We start from the raw sequence: 17318 nt of genomic DNA on the forward strand, positions 1-17318 counted from the left end.
AAAAAAACCAGGGAACAAATATACTAGCTATTTTTCTTATTCCTCTGCTTTTTCAGATCCAGAACTACCTTCAATAGTTCTCCAATAGGCAATGCCAGAAGCAATTATGTTAAATCTACTTGCTGCAATATGAAAACTGCTTTTACTTCTGGAAGTGTTGTTGAGAGGCTGCTTAAAATGCCTTGGATAGTGTCTGATGAAAGAAAATATCACTGTTTCCATAACTTCATGTGAATTCAAACAGATTTTACTTGAATTCTCATTTAGCCCTGCTTTATACCTAAATACTGCAGAGAAGTAAACAGTTTTCTAGACTTGGCATGTGTTATGCAGACTTTGGCCTATTTCAGGAACCTAAAAGAATCTGTAAATTCCTCTGAATAATCTCTCCTGACTCCACAGATCACAGGTTTAAGCTACTGCTACCTGTTTGCGGGGAGACTTGCAATTTGCTGAGCATATCAGGTAGCTCCAGATAGGCAATTGCTGTATAGTCTCTGAGAGTAAGACATAGATGATTTTCAGTCTAGGGCAAGAAGAGTACACACAGAGAAGGAGAAAAGTTTTTTCTTGTAGAACCCCAAAATCCTTTAAAAATCCCTAAAAGAATCTAATTTGATATGTAATCCCTTGAAGACTATAGACAGGCTGTCTTCTCTTTTAAAATGCCAGTCTAAATCACTACAGATGTGCACATGGTGGAAGTGTTTTCCCCAAAGCCTTTTGCAGTAATCTGGTGATTCATGAATTCAGAACACTGAATGATACTGTAAGGATATAAACTTCAGATCTATGAGTAGGAGTAAGGAGACCTTTACTTAAGGATTGCCTCCCTTAAGGACATTAATGCCTCTCTACTAACCTGGTGCGTCTCTTTATATAAGGTTGTAACTTGAAGTAAAAACTTTTTTGAGATTAGTTGTATAAACATTTTTGTTGTCATATCAAACTTTATATATAAATGAAAATGTTTTAAGAACTAATTTTATAATGTATCTATCATTGATTTTTTTAAAAAAATCAGTTCTGGACTGAAGATATTTATAAAGATCAGAATTTTGCAAATGCAATTGTAAGTTTCAGTTACAAATACAAATATGGTTAATTTTGTGATTTCCTTGTTTACGGAGTTCTCTTACAAATTTTGAGTTGATAGTGAATGACCTGGATATCATGATGAAGAGCACCATTATTATACATTATTATACATAAAGACAAGTGTATGAAATTAAAGCATTTTATGATATTCATTCCATTCTTTATTTATCATGAAGTTTGGGGTTTAATGATATTTCTGTATAATGTTTTAGTCATGTATCATTTCATAAAACATAAATGTATGCTAATTTCTTAGCAAATGTTTAAATTACACAGTTTAAGAATGGGTACTAATTAATCACAAATGTTAATATTAAAAACTAAGTACATGCACTGTAATTATACAGCTATCACTTTAATTTCATAAATGAAATACAGATACTGATAGGTATATGTTATTAATTTAAATGCTATATCTGGTAGCATAAAAGAGGCATATATATAAAATCAGAATATTCACATACTTTTATCAGCATAGGGAACACTTTTGTATAAAAATGTGTCAATATCTGATTGTAAAGAGAACCTATACAGATAAGTCTGGGTGGGATGGAATAATAATCATTATATAAAAATAAATATATTGGCTTTTCCTTTCCTTTTTAAACATTGTAACACCAAATCTTGGAAACAGGAAAACCATCAACATGTTTGTAGTTATTTCACATGAAGATCTATCAGTGCATATAGAGAAGAGATTATCATTGCTGAAATTTACAGTAAAAATATAATTGATTTTTAAATGAGAAGACATAACAAGAAATGTGTAAATTTCCATTTAGAAATTCTGCTATTCTACCACGAGAGCTGAATTTTAATTTCACAGTTTTCCACTCAGCCGGATGATGTCCCTTTCCAGAGAACATCTTCCATGATGCCTAGATTTCTTACATCTTGGAAAGACAGAATTTTCTTGCTGTGGAGCTGAAGAGCTCAAACAATACAGAAAAATAAATATGGAAGGGAGGGTGGGGGTGGGTGGAAAAGGAACTCCATGCAGACTATAAGGAGTGTCATAGCAACAAATCTGTTTTGCACTATTCTAGGGCTTTGGACAAAAACCAATTCTCTCAGCTGAATGCACATGAGAAGGCAGGGGTATTTAAAATCTGTAGCCCAATATGCTAATATGAAAGCTTTAAAATTTTAGATGATTGTAGTGTTAGAGAAGCAGCTAGCTCTACATGACTTTAATAAAGCTATTACAACAGTCCACTAGCTCCAGACCCTACAGTTGCAGAACTGTGTTCTGGGTAATTTATTTTTTTTTTTAATTTACAAATCAGTTGCATCTACAAGTAGAAATGGATCTCAGTGGAGACCTGATTTGATTCTTTTTCCAGTTATGGGCCAAAAGTAGAAGTCTGGGAAGGGAAGGGGACAAAAGAAATAGGAAAGTGAGAAACAAGACAACTCAACCAATGTTCACTGTAGAGCAAACTAGTCCTTTTTGGCTTAGGTTCAGGGTGAAAGTACAAAAACGTTCAGGCTATTTTTTTCTTTAAATGTTCAAAGGAAATGTAATGCACTTTAGGAAACCAAATACAAGCACACTTTCAAACAAAAAATTGCTTTGTAGACCTAAAATAGTGTTTTAAAAAATAAAAGAATGTAGGTGATCATTCTTGTGGCCCATAAGAGTAGCCTTTTTAAAGGCTGTTCTGTCCCCTCCAAAGGATAATGGGACCAAATGACTAGAAGGGATCATTAGGGTAATTGCATACTCCATTATAGTTCAACATAATGTTCACAAGTATATCAAGATCTATAGTAAAACTTGTGTCGGTTTGTTGTTTTTATCCTTACTACATGTGTTTGAATTCTCCCTCACAGATATTTCAGTATGTGGTCTAATTTCCATCTGTGTTCCTACAGACTGAATTTATATACAACTACAGCTCTTACTGTGATGAAATGGCCTGGAACACTGAACCAGACCCTTCTCTACCCATAAGATGAGCTATTCTGTTACTTATCACTTTTATGTATTACAAGCATTTCATTCTGGCACTTGTGTTCTGTTCTAGAATAGTCCGCCCCATAGATTATTAGGAGTGTCAATTCTTAGACCTACAATTGTGAGAATTAGAAGATACAAGCAAGGGAGAGAGTGTATATTATATATTGTGAGGTAGTTGTGTTATTTATGACAATGCCCCCCTAAATGTAGAAAAGGATTTTATGTGATTAAGGTTAGAAAAGACCACTCAAGATCATAAAATGGTTTGGGTTGGAAGGGACCTTCAAAGACCACCTACTTCCAAACCTCCTGCCATTGACAAGGCCACCTTCTATTAGACCAGGCTGCTCAAAACTCCATCAAATATGGCCTTGAACACTTCCAGGGATGGAACATCTACAACTTCTCTGGGAAACATGGTATCTTACCACCCTCACAGTAAAGATTTTTTTTCCAATATCTAATATAAAACTACCTTCTTTCAGTTTAAAACTATTACCCCTTCTAGTATCACTAAAGGCCTTACTAAACAGTCTGTGTCCATCTTTCTTATTAGCCCCCTTGAGGTACTGGAAGGCTGCTGTAAGGTCTCATCCAGAGCCTTCCCTTCTCCACGCTGAACAACGCCAACCCTCTCAGCCTGTCTACATAGTGGAGGTGTTTCAACGCTCTGATTGTCTTTGTGGCACTCCTCTGGACTTCTCACAAAAGGTCCATGTCCTTCATATGTTGGAGGCCTCAGAGCTGCTGTCTCATGAGGGCAGAGCAGAAGGGAAGAATCACCTCCCTCCACCTGATGGTAACACTTCTTTGATGCAGCCCAGGATACGGTTTGCTTTCTGGGCGGCAAGTGTAAGTTGTCAGGCCACGTTGAGCTTTGCGTCCACCAGCGTTCCCAAGTCCTTCTTCTCAGAGCTACTCTCAATCCATTCCCTGCCCAGCCTGTATTGATACTGGGGATTGCCCCAACTCAGGTGCAGGGCCTTGAACCTGATCTTGTTGAACACCACAAGGTTCACTGCGGCCCACCTGTGAAGCCTGTCAAGGTCCCTCTGGATGGCATCCCTTCCCTCTACCGTATCAACCACACCAAACAGCTTGGTGTTGTCAGCAAAACTGCTGCGGGTGCACTCAATGCCACCATCCATGTCACTGACAAAGGTGTTGAAGCAGCACTGGTCCCAGTACTGATCCCTGAGGAGCACCACTTGTCACAGTTTTCAACTTGTCACATGTCTTCACATGGGCATTAAGGCATTGACCGCAACTCTTTGAGTGTGACCATCTAGTAAATTCCTTATCCACTCAGTGGCCCACTGGTTGAATCCATGTCTCTCCACTTTAGAGACCAGGATGTCATGCAGAACAGTGTCAACAGCTTTGCACAAATCCAGATAGATGACATCAATTGCTGTTCCCTCACCTGTCAGTGCCATAACCCCATCACAGAAGGCCACTGAATTTTTCAGGCACAATTTGCTCTTAGTGAGGCCATGCTGGCTGTCACCAATCACCTCCTTATTCTCCATGTGCCTTTAGTGTATTTTCCAGGACAATCTGCTCCATCATCTTGCTAGGCATAGAGGTTTCACTGATCAGCCTGTAGTTTCCTGCGTCATTCTTATTTCCCTTCTTTAAAATGGAGGTTATGTTTCCCCTTTTCTAGTCAGTGGGAACTTCAGCAGACTGCCACAGCTTCTTAAATATGATGGACAGCAGCTTATCCTCTTTATCTGACAGTTGGTTCAGGACCCATGGATGCATTTCATCAGGTCCCATGGACTTTTGCACTTTCAGGTTCCTTAGGTGATCTTGAACCTGATCTTCTCCTATAGAAGGTGGTCCTTCATTCTCCTAGTTTTTGCTTTGCCTTCTGAAACTGGTGATGTGGCTGGAGTATTTACTGATGAGGACCAAGGAAAAACAGTCATTGGAAAACTCCATCTTCTCCATGTCCCAGGTAACCACGTGTCCCTTTTCCTTCTGGATAGGGCCTACTTTTTCCTTAGTCTTCCTTTTGCCATCACTGTACCTATAAAAGCTTTTCTTGTGGATCTTGATGTCCTGAGCTAATTTCTATCAGGGATTTACCTTTCCTACCCTGGTCCCTGCCTGCCTGCAGAATTTCTCTATATTCCTCCCAGGATACCTATGTTTGCCTCCACCCTCTGCAGGCTTGCTTTTTGTGTACGAGTTTATGTAGAAGCTCTTTGTTCATCCATGCAGGTCCTCTAGTACTTTTGTTTAGTGGCTTCTTTGTTGGGACGCAGCACTCCTGAGCTTGAAGGAGGGAATCCTTGAATATTAACCATCTTTCTTGGGCCCCTTTTCCAGTCTTCCAGCCATGGCACAACCCCATGGTAGTTCACCAAGCAGATTCATGAAGAGGCCAAAGTCAGCTCTCCTGAAGTCCAGGTAGAAAACTTGTTGTATGTCCACCTCACTGCCCTAAGGATCTTTAATTCCACTAATGCATGGTCACTGATCATGACATGGTCAAGATCATCTAATCCAACGTCCCTTTGTGTTTCTTTTTTGTATGGTTTAATCTTCACACTCATATTTTATGTAGAAAAAGGCAGCAATTGTCATGAGCTTGCTTCTATTCCTAATGCAGATGTAAGCAATCACATGCTATCTGCATTTTGTGTATGATTCATTTTTTCTCCAAACGTGCAATGATGTACTGTATTAGCATAAGAAATAGATGATAGCAAACTTTTTATAAGAAAATTTCACTTGTTTATTCCTTTAGGAAGATCTTTCTCTGCAGAAAAACCTTTTTTTTCAGATTTTTCTTGTGAGATTGAATTAACTGAAACATCACACAAACAAATGCATACATACTCTCTTGGTTAAGTTTCCTTTGTGTCCATCATTCTGGGATGATTATTTCTGCACTCAACACATAAATGAAAGCTGCCTTGACTTACATCCAAGGTAACCTGCTGTGTTCTGTATGAGACCTGTCTATTATGATGGCTAATAATGAAGACCAAATGCATAGGTTTTGACAGACAGAAAACTGAGACATCCAGAAGAAAGCTACTTAAAGGATTCTGTTGTGTTTATACTAAACCAATGTGGTTTTGTTTAATTTTTTTATTTAGTATGGCAATATTTGGGTTTTTTTGGTTAGGTTTGTGCTACTATAACAATATTTTTAGGCATTTATAATTAAAAAAAATGTTTCCATGGTACCTTAAACTTGCATTTGTACATATTATAGTCACACAGTGAAACTGATCATTTCATGAAATGGCCAGTTCAAATCACTCCATTTGTAAACTCAGAAAAGCTTCAGCAACTTTTGGAAAGCAACATTCTAATATGTCATTTAACATTTCCTGCTTCATTTTGTCATTAAATAAAATATTTAATTTTTCATAAAATGACCAGCATCATTATTGTAGATATACTGTGAAAACTAGTAGGAGTCTGTCACATTACTTGATTACCTAAGCAATATTTAATACAAGAATTAATCAGTTGATAACATTACCAGTTGTCTTATATCAGGCCATAAAGAATAATTAAAACAAAGAGAAAATGCTCATGTTTTATGTTGGTAAGTCATATGAAGGACAAAGAAAATAAAAAGATGTTTTAATTCTTGCAGCTACAGTTGATTGTAGTACATTCACAAGAGAAGAGTCAAAAGAACGTTATGCAATATTGTTTATTCATCCCTTAACTAACTATTGCTGAGGATTGATCAAAGTTTTTAAGTTAGTTTCAGATAAAAACTTTAGAAAAAGTATGTCAAGTGTGCAAATTGCATAATTATATAAGAAGAACATTATGCTACATTTGGTAATATTTAAAAGAAAAAAAGAAAAGAAACCAACTTCATAAATTAAATTCAAAATTGAAAATTCTTTGCTGACAAAGCAATTATTGAGGACATTCTATTTTATTTTTTTTACACATATCATAGATTCTTTAGATATGCATAAATATATTTTTTTTGAAGTAATGATGCTACAGTGGAAGACTTCTATACTGTTGTGATATTGAAACTGCTGAAGAAGTCACAGTTTAAGATAGCACCTACCACATAATGTATCGACATACTCTATACACAGCACATTGTCAAGGGAAATTATATATACCTACAGAATAAGTAACTTCTGCCTATATTATGAAACCAATTTAAAATGTAAAGCGCAACAATAAAAAAAGAGGCTATGGCAATCTCCTGTTTCTGCCTGCAAAGCCAGAAAAATATAATCTGTGTAAGTGATGATTACTCATTTCTACAGCAAATTGATTATTTTGGTAAGCAGTCTTTGGACTAAGGCAATTTGGAGTGCAAAACATTGCACTAGAAGCAGTTCAATTTGCATCCTTTGATTTCTTGCATCTAAGTGAACTAGAAGCAGTTCAATTTGCATCCTCTGATTTCTTGCATCTAAGTGAAGAACAAAAATAATCTAAGGTTATATCTTCCTTTTTAGTGTCCTGTCATGTTACAGAATGACAATAAAATGGAATCTGCCATTGAAATAACCTGAGAACTAAAACATTTATGGCTCTATAATCAGTCTATTGCATGGGAAACTAAGTACAAAAGCCAGAACTCTGTGAAAGGTATCAAGCAGCCATTATGGGTATGTGATCAGAAGGCAATATTCATAGACTGGGTTCTAAGAATTTATTTTGACAAGCTCATCGGTGCTGTTAATCACTCTGGAATAAACTCTATGCCATATACCACTTCGCTTTTAAAGCAAAATAAGCTGTTATGAGTATCTATTGTTCTTTCTCCCAACTGTACTGATCTATTGCCCAGATAATTCATAAAATAATTGTGTTCCTGTTCTCCAAATAATCACACTTCCAGTATCATGTAAGGTCAAGATACAACTGTTCTGTCATTAGTGTGCTTCTACATATTCAGCCAAAACCAACGAGTTCTCCAGCCGTAGTATCATATTCCTTTATCACTAAGAGCCAGGTCATGAGCCTCTCTTATTCACAATATCTTAATCACAATATTTCTGAGAAATATGAAAAGACTGTAGGATAACTAGCTCTGATGAAGACAACTAAAATGAAAATAATAGGAATATATCCCACACACTATGCAATTAGTAATCACAAATAACTAGGAATGACAGGAGTTCCTGCAATCATGTTCAAATCTAATTGCATTCGCAATTAAATTTTATTAGCAAAATGCAAGAACATCCGTGTGTGAAAAAATGCAAACAAAAGAATGTAGAAAGGAAATTGATAGCAGTTGAAATTTTAATATATAAATTATGTTCTCAGTAGAGCTGTTGTTATTGTGTTATTTTCCTTTTTTTTTTATTTTTTACTATTGCAGCATGACAGGAACCATGAGATTTTTAAAATAAATTTTATTCTTTTTTGTGCAAATAAACATTACAAGTGTAGCCTTTATGAACATATACTTCTTTTTCCCTTCTCAAAAAAAAAAAAAAAACAACCCAAAAAAACCAGAAAAAAAAGAAAAAAAGACAGACAAAAGTGAAAGGAAAAGTAACATTAGGAACCCCCACCTCAGTTACAGATCAAAAGGACATCTTTTACCTTCATTCATGGCCACCGATTTGAAAGTCAGGATCACAAGAGAATGGAGGATGTTTTTTCCTTAGTTTGGGAAGCGCGAGGGCAAAGGAATAACAATGCTATTTGTTAATTTAGTGATGATGTTATGGGTATATGCTAGTATTTTTCATGTTTATCAAATACATTTTGAGTGCAAAGACTGTTAAACGTAGGGAAGATGAAAAGGGTGGGGGTCTTTTTCTCCTGTTTTTTTGATCAATCCAATTTTCAAGATAGCATTCCCCCCCCCCCCCCCATTCCTTTTCTCTAGTACCTTTTTTCAATTGCTTTTCCATTCTATCAAAAACCCCAGAACCTTAATACCTCACAACCACTGACCCACAGTACTACTAAATATTGCATCAGAAAAAGAGCTTTGTCCCGCTAGTGCAACACTTAAGAACAAGCCACATTAGCAGCACTGAAAAATAGCAAACAAGCCCCAAAATCCAATATTTGAAAGATTTTTCTGAAGGGTTTTCCTTTGCTATCTAGAGTTTGCTTTTGAACTATTACCTGTGATAAATTAGTCCCCCCTATTAACCAACCATGCTTCAATTGTGCACATTCTTGTTTTGTAAAAGAGTTGGTATTTAGTCCATAAAAATAAAACTGATTTAATAGACTGAAGAAAACAAAAACAACAAACCAAACCAAAAAAAGCCTGAAAAAAACCCCAAAATGTAATATTTAGAACAATCAAATAGAAGGTGAATTTTCTTTAAAACTGATTAGGGCTTTCAATTTGGGTCTCTGGATATAAAGTTTCATCTCTGTAAATGCTTTACCTTTGGAAACAAGCAGCTAGAGTAATTGTTTAGTGGTCTTCTTTTGCAAAACTAAATCCACCATATACATTCAGAGAAAGCCTATCAAAGCAAGTCTCACGTTAAGGTGAACTATCATGTTTTATGGATCGTATCACAGATTACAGATGTGTATTTTAACATCAGTTGCTCATGAATAGAATATTCGATTGCTCAAAACCATTAAGTCTGAGAATGTGGTTGGCGTGTCCTAAAGCAAGGCTCAGCTTTAAGGGCACAGGTTATTCTATATTACAGACAAGAAATAAAACTACATTAGCAACTGGCGTGGCACAAGGGGAAGGGCTCGCATTCAGTCTGCCATGGGCCACTGTAGTTCCAGCACTGTACATACACACTGTGTTTCTACTGCTGAAGAAATTGGTACCAGTGCCAGGACGTGGGTGCATTCTGCTGTTATGACCTTGTGTCCACACTGTGTTGCAAACATTGCTCCTGCATATGACTTCAGTCTTTGTTCTAGAAGACTCCTTTTGCACTCAGAGGAATACCACATGAATTCACATTTAGACAGATTTATTTTTTCACTGAAAACAACCTTTCCTGTGCATTAAATATAGGCAGACCTATAGTTGTCTTCCTAATTAGATTGTGAGTAAATAAGCCTTCTTAAAGATCTAGCTTTTGTATTTAAGTAATAGTAGTAGCAAGGAAATATTGAAATCGTACCTGTTGATTATATCCATCAACTCTTTACCCGTTTTCAATGTACATAAAATGCAAAGTAGTGAAATTTCTGTCAGAATAACAAAATGCTGCTTTAAATGTTTTATTTCCTCTTTCCTTGTCAGTTTATTTTTCCAGTTTCCATGTACTAGCCATTGCAGTTTGGGCCTGGTATGTGTTCAGCTGCAATGATTTTTTGTTTTTTAAGTATTAAGACCTCATATAAGCTTGGTAATTTATAGAAACGTAAAGTATATGGATATATACACATGTACATAGATATACATATATATGGATTGGCCCAGTGTAATTTCATTGTTAAGAAGACCTCTTTTCCATGTTTTCCACTTCCTTTAGGCTGGACCTCTCACAATTTAGGCAAAGATTTACCTACCTATTTAGACAATGTGTCTGTTATTTGTAAGACAAACAACCACTGAGACCATCCACAGCATCCAGATCTGTGCCAGAAATAACAAAAAACCAGGGAGTACATATATGCCTCCATAACTGACTGTCAAATGGATAAACAATTGACTACAGGAGTAACAGCTCAGAGAGTTTTATTCTAAAGGAGATCACTCTCTGCCATTGGGAATGACTTTCAAAAAGAGATTAAAGCCTGTTCCCCTTTTTTGTTGCTTTTTTACAACCACCAGAGCAGACAAGATCTGTCAATCTCTGCATATTGGGTTTTTGGAGGGTTTTTTTACATTTTATGACACCATAATCCATATTTAATTGTTAAATTAACAGGCTGCACATATGCTATTACCAAAGCTTAATATGATTTGATATTACTTACATCGAAACTTTTCAGCAATTGTGTTGCATTGTTAAAAATTAGAAATAACAAAATTTCCATATAAGCCAGTTTTTCAATACTAATATGGAGTTTTATAGGTAATTGCAATTAACTAGGGGGGTGCGGGGGGGTGCGGAATTTATCATTTACACTCTATTTTAGAAAGACGCAGGGAAAAAACCCAATAAAAATCCAATATACTTTGTGATACATTGAGGCAGTCTGTCTTTGTAGAAGCTTTTTGGAGGGCTATGAAAACATTTTTCAGAAAAGACCTGTTTGACGTACCTGAACAGGTAAAATAAGAACTGAGAAACTTTAGTATCTTCCTGAAGAGGAAAGATAGGTCAAAAAGAATGTAAGCTAAAAATTCATAATTAAATTTACCCAAAGGAATTATCTGTGCTAAAGTCAATTACAGCAATATTAAAACAGAGAAAAGTATGAGACCAAAGAGAAATAAAGTGGAGGTGAGGTTAGGTGATTAAGAATATTTATTTAAGTTTGGGGAAACCAAAGCACATGTGAAAACAGTATTTGAAGTCCAAAAAATTATTAAAACAAAGATGGCATGGGATGAAGAAGGGGAGCTAAAAGGAAAGGAGGTGAAGCAGGTATGATGCAAGGGAGATATAAAGCAATAGGATGCAATTTTTTAAAATAAGTCTCAGTGCAGAGTTACAGCTCTAATACAGTAGGCAAGAGTAGAGAAACATAGGGAAGAAAGATGAAGGAGAAATTAAAAGTAGGAAACAAAAAATGATTCTCCATAGAAGAAATAGGAATCTGCTGTTTAACTGTTTGGGTTTTGTTTTTTTTTTTTTTTCTTATTTTGTTCCTTTTGAGGATTTGTTTATCATGTTGATGTTGGTTTTAGGTTTGGGCGGGGGGGGGGGTGTTACTGATTTTTTTTCTGGGTGTTTGGGTTTTGGTGGTTTCCACGCCCCTGCCCCCCAAAAGTATTCATGTTCTTCCGTTCATTTTTTTACAATAACATCTTGGAAGCTGAAAATCAGCTTCTCATTCAAAGAGCATCTTGTTCTTTCCTCTTGAGTAACATTGATTTTTGTTTTCCCCCTCCTTTTATTTTTTAATTCTTTTCTCTCTTCAGGGCACAAGCCAACAGTTTCTCTTATTCTATGCCAGTCTCATCAATGATGCAATTATATGCCATCAACACAGCTCTAAAACAAGGGTTTTTAGGAAAACTTGCCAGCATAAAGAACACAAATTATGCAGCTCTACAGCAATTGGGCACAAAAGTAGTAGATCCATACATAAATTATGGCTATTGTTTGCTTGCTTTTCACTTTCCTGGCAACAACATAATGGTTAACAAATACTGACTAGCAAGATAATATTCTACCTGAGATGATAAAAAATTTAAGGAAGACATGATAACCTATTTTTCATTTCAGCTAATTTATATATGTTTTTAATAATGTATAATTGGAAACATTTAATATTTAGTCACTATCAAATATTAGTCCAATTCCATTGGTGGGGGGAAAGAAATGAATCTGTGTAGCAGAGCAAATCTGTTCTTTAAACGGCACAACCTACAAGTATGAAATGGGAAGCTGCTGTTTGGTTTTTTTTTTCTTATGTCCCTACATCTACTGTTGTTTCTGACTAGAATCTTCTAAAGGAACACAGGAAAGCTTATGTATGATATGTTTTCAGCTAGTATTAAAATAAAATGTTAAACTTCCTCCCCATATATACTTGAGCACCAGTATGTCATTGTTTAACCCCAGATGGCAACTAAGCCCCATACAGCTGCTTGCTCACTCCCCCCAGTGAGATGGGACAGAGAACGGGAAGTCTAAAAGTGAGAAAACATGGGTTAAGATAAAGGAAGCTTAACAGGTCGAGCGAAAGCCACACATGCAAGCACAACATAACAAGGAAATCATTCATCACTTACCATGGGCAGGTAGGCGGTCAGTCACCCCCAGAAAAGCAGGACTCCATCACGCATAATGGTACTTGGAAAGACAAACACCATCACTCCAAAAGTCTCACCCCTTCCTCCTTCTTCCCTCAGCTTTATAGGCTGAACACGATGTCATTAGCTATGGAATATCTCTTTGGTCAGTTGGGGTCAGCTGTCCCAGCTGTGTCCCCTCCCATTTGTGCACCCCCAACCTACTTACCAGTGGGATGGTATAATAAGCAGAAAAGGGCTTAACTTTGTATAAGTACTATGTGCTCAGCAATAACAAAAACACCAGTGTACTATCAACACTGTATCCAGCACAAATCCAAAACATAGCTCCATACTAACTACTATGAGGAAAATTAACTCTACCCCAGTCAAAAACAGCACAAAGTATTATTTACATTTCAAAAGAGTCTGTTTTGGATATTTCATTTATCGATTGGTATATTGAATGTTTGCGTAGTGGGTCCACAGTGGAATTATATGTAACAATGTTCTGCAAAGAACGGAGCGAAATTTAGTCTTTGTTCTCCTCAGACTGCAAAAGTAATACAAAAATGCAGAAAGAAAATAAGAACATTCTAATCCATATTCTCATGTATGTGGACACAGAAAATGTCCATTCAATCCTAAAAATGCCGTTATTGCCAACTTTTTGAAAGAAAAAAACAAAAAGTGAGGAAAAGAGATGTGTTGGTATTCAGAAAAGGAAAACAGTGTGGTGCTCTTTCAGTCTGAAATTTCAGTAGAAATCATTAAGCAGAAAAAAAGGACTTCATTTCCTGAGCCTTGTTCTGTTAGGGGGTTGGGACATGGCTGGCATATATATTATGCTCTAGAAATCTAGAAGTTAACTCTAATTCATCAATACAGATGCAGACAAAGAGATGAGATGTTCCAAATCAGCTGACTTTAAAAAATATCTCATGGATAGGTCATGAGTCTGAAATTCTCTGAAGAGTGACTTGACACCACATCTTTCATTTATGCATTGCTTTGTTTAGTGTAGGCTACGGTCCAGAATCTCAAGACTTTTTGTCTTTATTAATAAAGACTTGGATTCATTCTGTCTGCCCTTGAATATCTCAATGATTTTTAAGTTGCAAGCCTAAATGTGTTTTAATGATCTTCTATATTTCCTCTAAAGGTGATGAGGGGGCATAAGTTTTTCCAGAACCCTTTTCACTCTACTTAATGTTTGAATTCCCACTGAAAGCACCTAATTCTGTTTACTAGCTAGATTTCTAATTTGGAATGGACTCCCTAAAACTGGCCTCGGAAACGATTGTTGAATGGTTGTAAACAATATGTGCCTGGAGGTTAGTGACTTCAGTGACTTGAAAGTAACATGAAGAATTAAATGATTCTGCCTGCAAATTAGTACCCAAAAATAATGTGAAGAGGTAACCAGCAACAGGGGATGGAAGGAGTAATAACTGTTTCAACCATCAGTGGTAAGATAGGGAACATTCAGTTGGTTGACCCAGGCAATGCCCAGACTAGGAGAGTGGTGATATAAATGCAATGGAGTAAAGCAAACTGGCGAAATTGTGCAAAGACATCAGAACAGCCACTAAAGGGTCCTACTGCCTTGCAGAAACAGAGGAGTATCAGGGGGATCGCAGCCTTGTCCTCTTCACTGGGACAGGAACACAACATAGTATGATCTGATTTGGATCAGCCCTCATCAATGACCTGAGAAAACCTCCCTCAGCTCATGTTGGGACAGGTGAAGAGATGCATGGTCTCCCTGCTGTACCTGTGGTGTAGTCATTAGAGTACTTTGTAAGGTACATTTTTTCACACTCAGGATAGAGATCTGAAATACATCAGCTGGTATCACGAGTCACACCCTGAAGTGGCTAACACCACAGAGAATAAAGACTTGTAGAAATGAACTTTTGACTTCCAGTTTTACAATTAAGAAAATGATACACTGAGTTGTGTTGTGAACAGTGTACAGAAACCATAGTAAATGTGTAGAAGTACATAGCAAGACAGAGGTCTCCTCTGTTCTCCAAGCAATGCATTAACCTAAGGTTATGACGATGACAATTAGTTTAATGATTCCTGTGGTCATCTGCTACCAAGACAACACCTGGCATATCAGTTTATCTGTGATTTCTTATGAAATTGTCCTTAATAATCAGTGGATTACTCAATTTCCTTTGCTCCTAAAATGTGTAATTATTTTGGTAATGTGAATTCTTCACCGACACTGACTGACACACAGGAAGTTTACCACTGAAATTTTAAGACAGTAAGGAAACAAGGAATTACTGAAAATGAATACAAAAAAGCACTGATAAAATAAGCAAATTTAGTATTCTGCTAGGAATAGTCTTTGCTATTTGAGTATGTTTTAATCTATGTCAATCCTTGAGGTATTTTTCCTAGATATTTCAAAAGCACAGAGGCAATTGTTTTGGGGTTTTGGTTTTTGGAATTAATTTAGGGTAGGTTGTTTGGGTGGTTTTTTTTTCATATTAGTTAACAATCATTTGATTTTATTTGTAAGGGAAAGATAATTTTGTTTACTATAGCTCCCAATCACATGTAATAACAGTGAGGGGTATGGACAATTTTTTTTTTGCAGTTTTCTACACAAGTTCAATATATCATAGAAACCCAGGAGATAATTGAATGCAAGTTGAAGAAGGAAATGCTGCACGTGAGTTTAATAAAATGATTTCAAGTTGGTGCTCCAAAGAATATTTATTATTTATACAAAAAAGAACAGTTTTGACAGGGGAAATTGAGAAATGTACCCCCTGCTTAGAATAGCTAATACAGAATATAGTTTCAAATAACTTTTAAAGTGCTGTATCTGTCTTCTTCTATGTGTGATTCTCAGTTTTCTTCTGCTAGTGGTTTCACTGTCTCATCTTCCTAATTACACAAAAATCCATTTTTTTTGCCCATCACACCAGACTATAAATCTGTTGCAGTAACTAAACTTTCTTAAATTGCTACCTTCTTTTACTTTGACTTTCAGGTAAGTTACTCCCTAAGGTCACAAGTTAGAAGTACTGGAATATTTAATCCTAGGGAAGAGGAGAGAAATTAAATGGAATGTGGCAGTCGGGAGACATAGTTCGTATTGCATTGCAAGTCCCCAATGGTCAGCCACAATTTTGACCATTCCAATTCCTAAATTGTTGTGCAGTGTTCAATATGTTGAGTTCATTTAGGAGAAAGATTGAAGAGAACATGCCTACGAAGACAATTCCTTCTGATACCATTATAAATATCCATGTTCCTGTTACCCATTTTAAAAGATATTCATTTAAAGATTAGTATTTATGAATAAGTAATAATATATGATACTTGTTATTAGGAATAAAATTGTACAGGAAAAAGGTTACATTAAAAAGATTCTATTCAGAGATTGTATTTCAGCCTAAGGTATTTAGAAGTAATGAATTAGAGGTAATGGAAAGAGATCACATATGGGGAATACATCTTTGGCATTCATGTCATAAACACTGTTTTGCTAGCATAATAGTCAAAGAACAGGTGGCAAGAGTATATAATGGTTTCAAAATGATACCTTTCTAAATGAAATTTCAGAAACAAAGTTGGTATTAGCATTAAAAGATGATGAACAGCCCTGTCAATCCATAAACAAATCCTTTTAAGTTAACATTGTTCTCAAAGCAGAATAAAATTAAAAATAAGTGAATAAATAAATAAATAAGTTTAAAGCTTGCCTCTGTTGGACATAAATGTGTTTGGAAGTATGAAGGTTATTTCTGGCATAACGTTTGAGACCTTATGTTTCCTCCTTTCCTGTACAGCTTCATGGGGGAATCAAATACTTTTCAAGCTTCCAATGTTCCACAGTTATCCACAGTTCAATTCCTCAGCAAGAAGGTACCTGTACCTTCTTTCCACTTAAAGTCTTCCAAGTGGTGTTTTATTTTTCTGTGAACAGAATTATGGTTATATCCTGTGCCTTTCATTTGAATGACAGTATTTTCTATGAAGCTAATAAAATAATTATAAAGCTATGACTCTTTCCCTGAGTTCCAAATTATACATATTTGAAACTGTGGTTCCTTCTGCATTGACTTTTTAAAAATAGCTGAAAGCCTTTAACTTTATACAGACATTACATTTCAGCCCTACCACAGCTTAGTATTGAGTAAAAATTGTTCCCAATAATTATTCAATAACTTCCATGTTATGTGACACATGAATGTGACACTTGAAAAGTGTTTCTCTCAGTTGTAATATTCAATATACATATTATTTTTAAGAAGTTCAATTAAAAGCCACATTTGGTTCCTATTAGTATCCTGTTTGGAAGGCTCAGAATGTAAAGTAGTTACAGGAAAAAAAAAAAAAAAACACCACAACTATTTTATCTCAGAAGTTGCCCTTCCAAGTCAATTGGCAAGAAATTTGGAATTTTAGTTTGGCAAGGCTGCTACTTTGTTTATGCTA

The sequence above is a fragment of the Falco biarmicus genome, chromosome 2 (genome assembly GCF_023638135.1).
Source record: "Falco biarmicus isolate bFalBia1 chromosome 2, bFalBia1.pri, whole genome shotgun sequence".
NCBI lineage: Eukaryota > Metazoa > Chordata > Aves > Falconiformes > Falconidae > Falco > Falco biarmicus.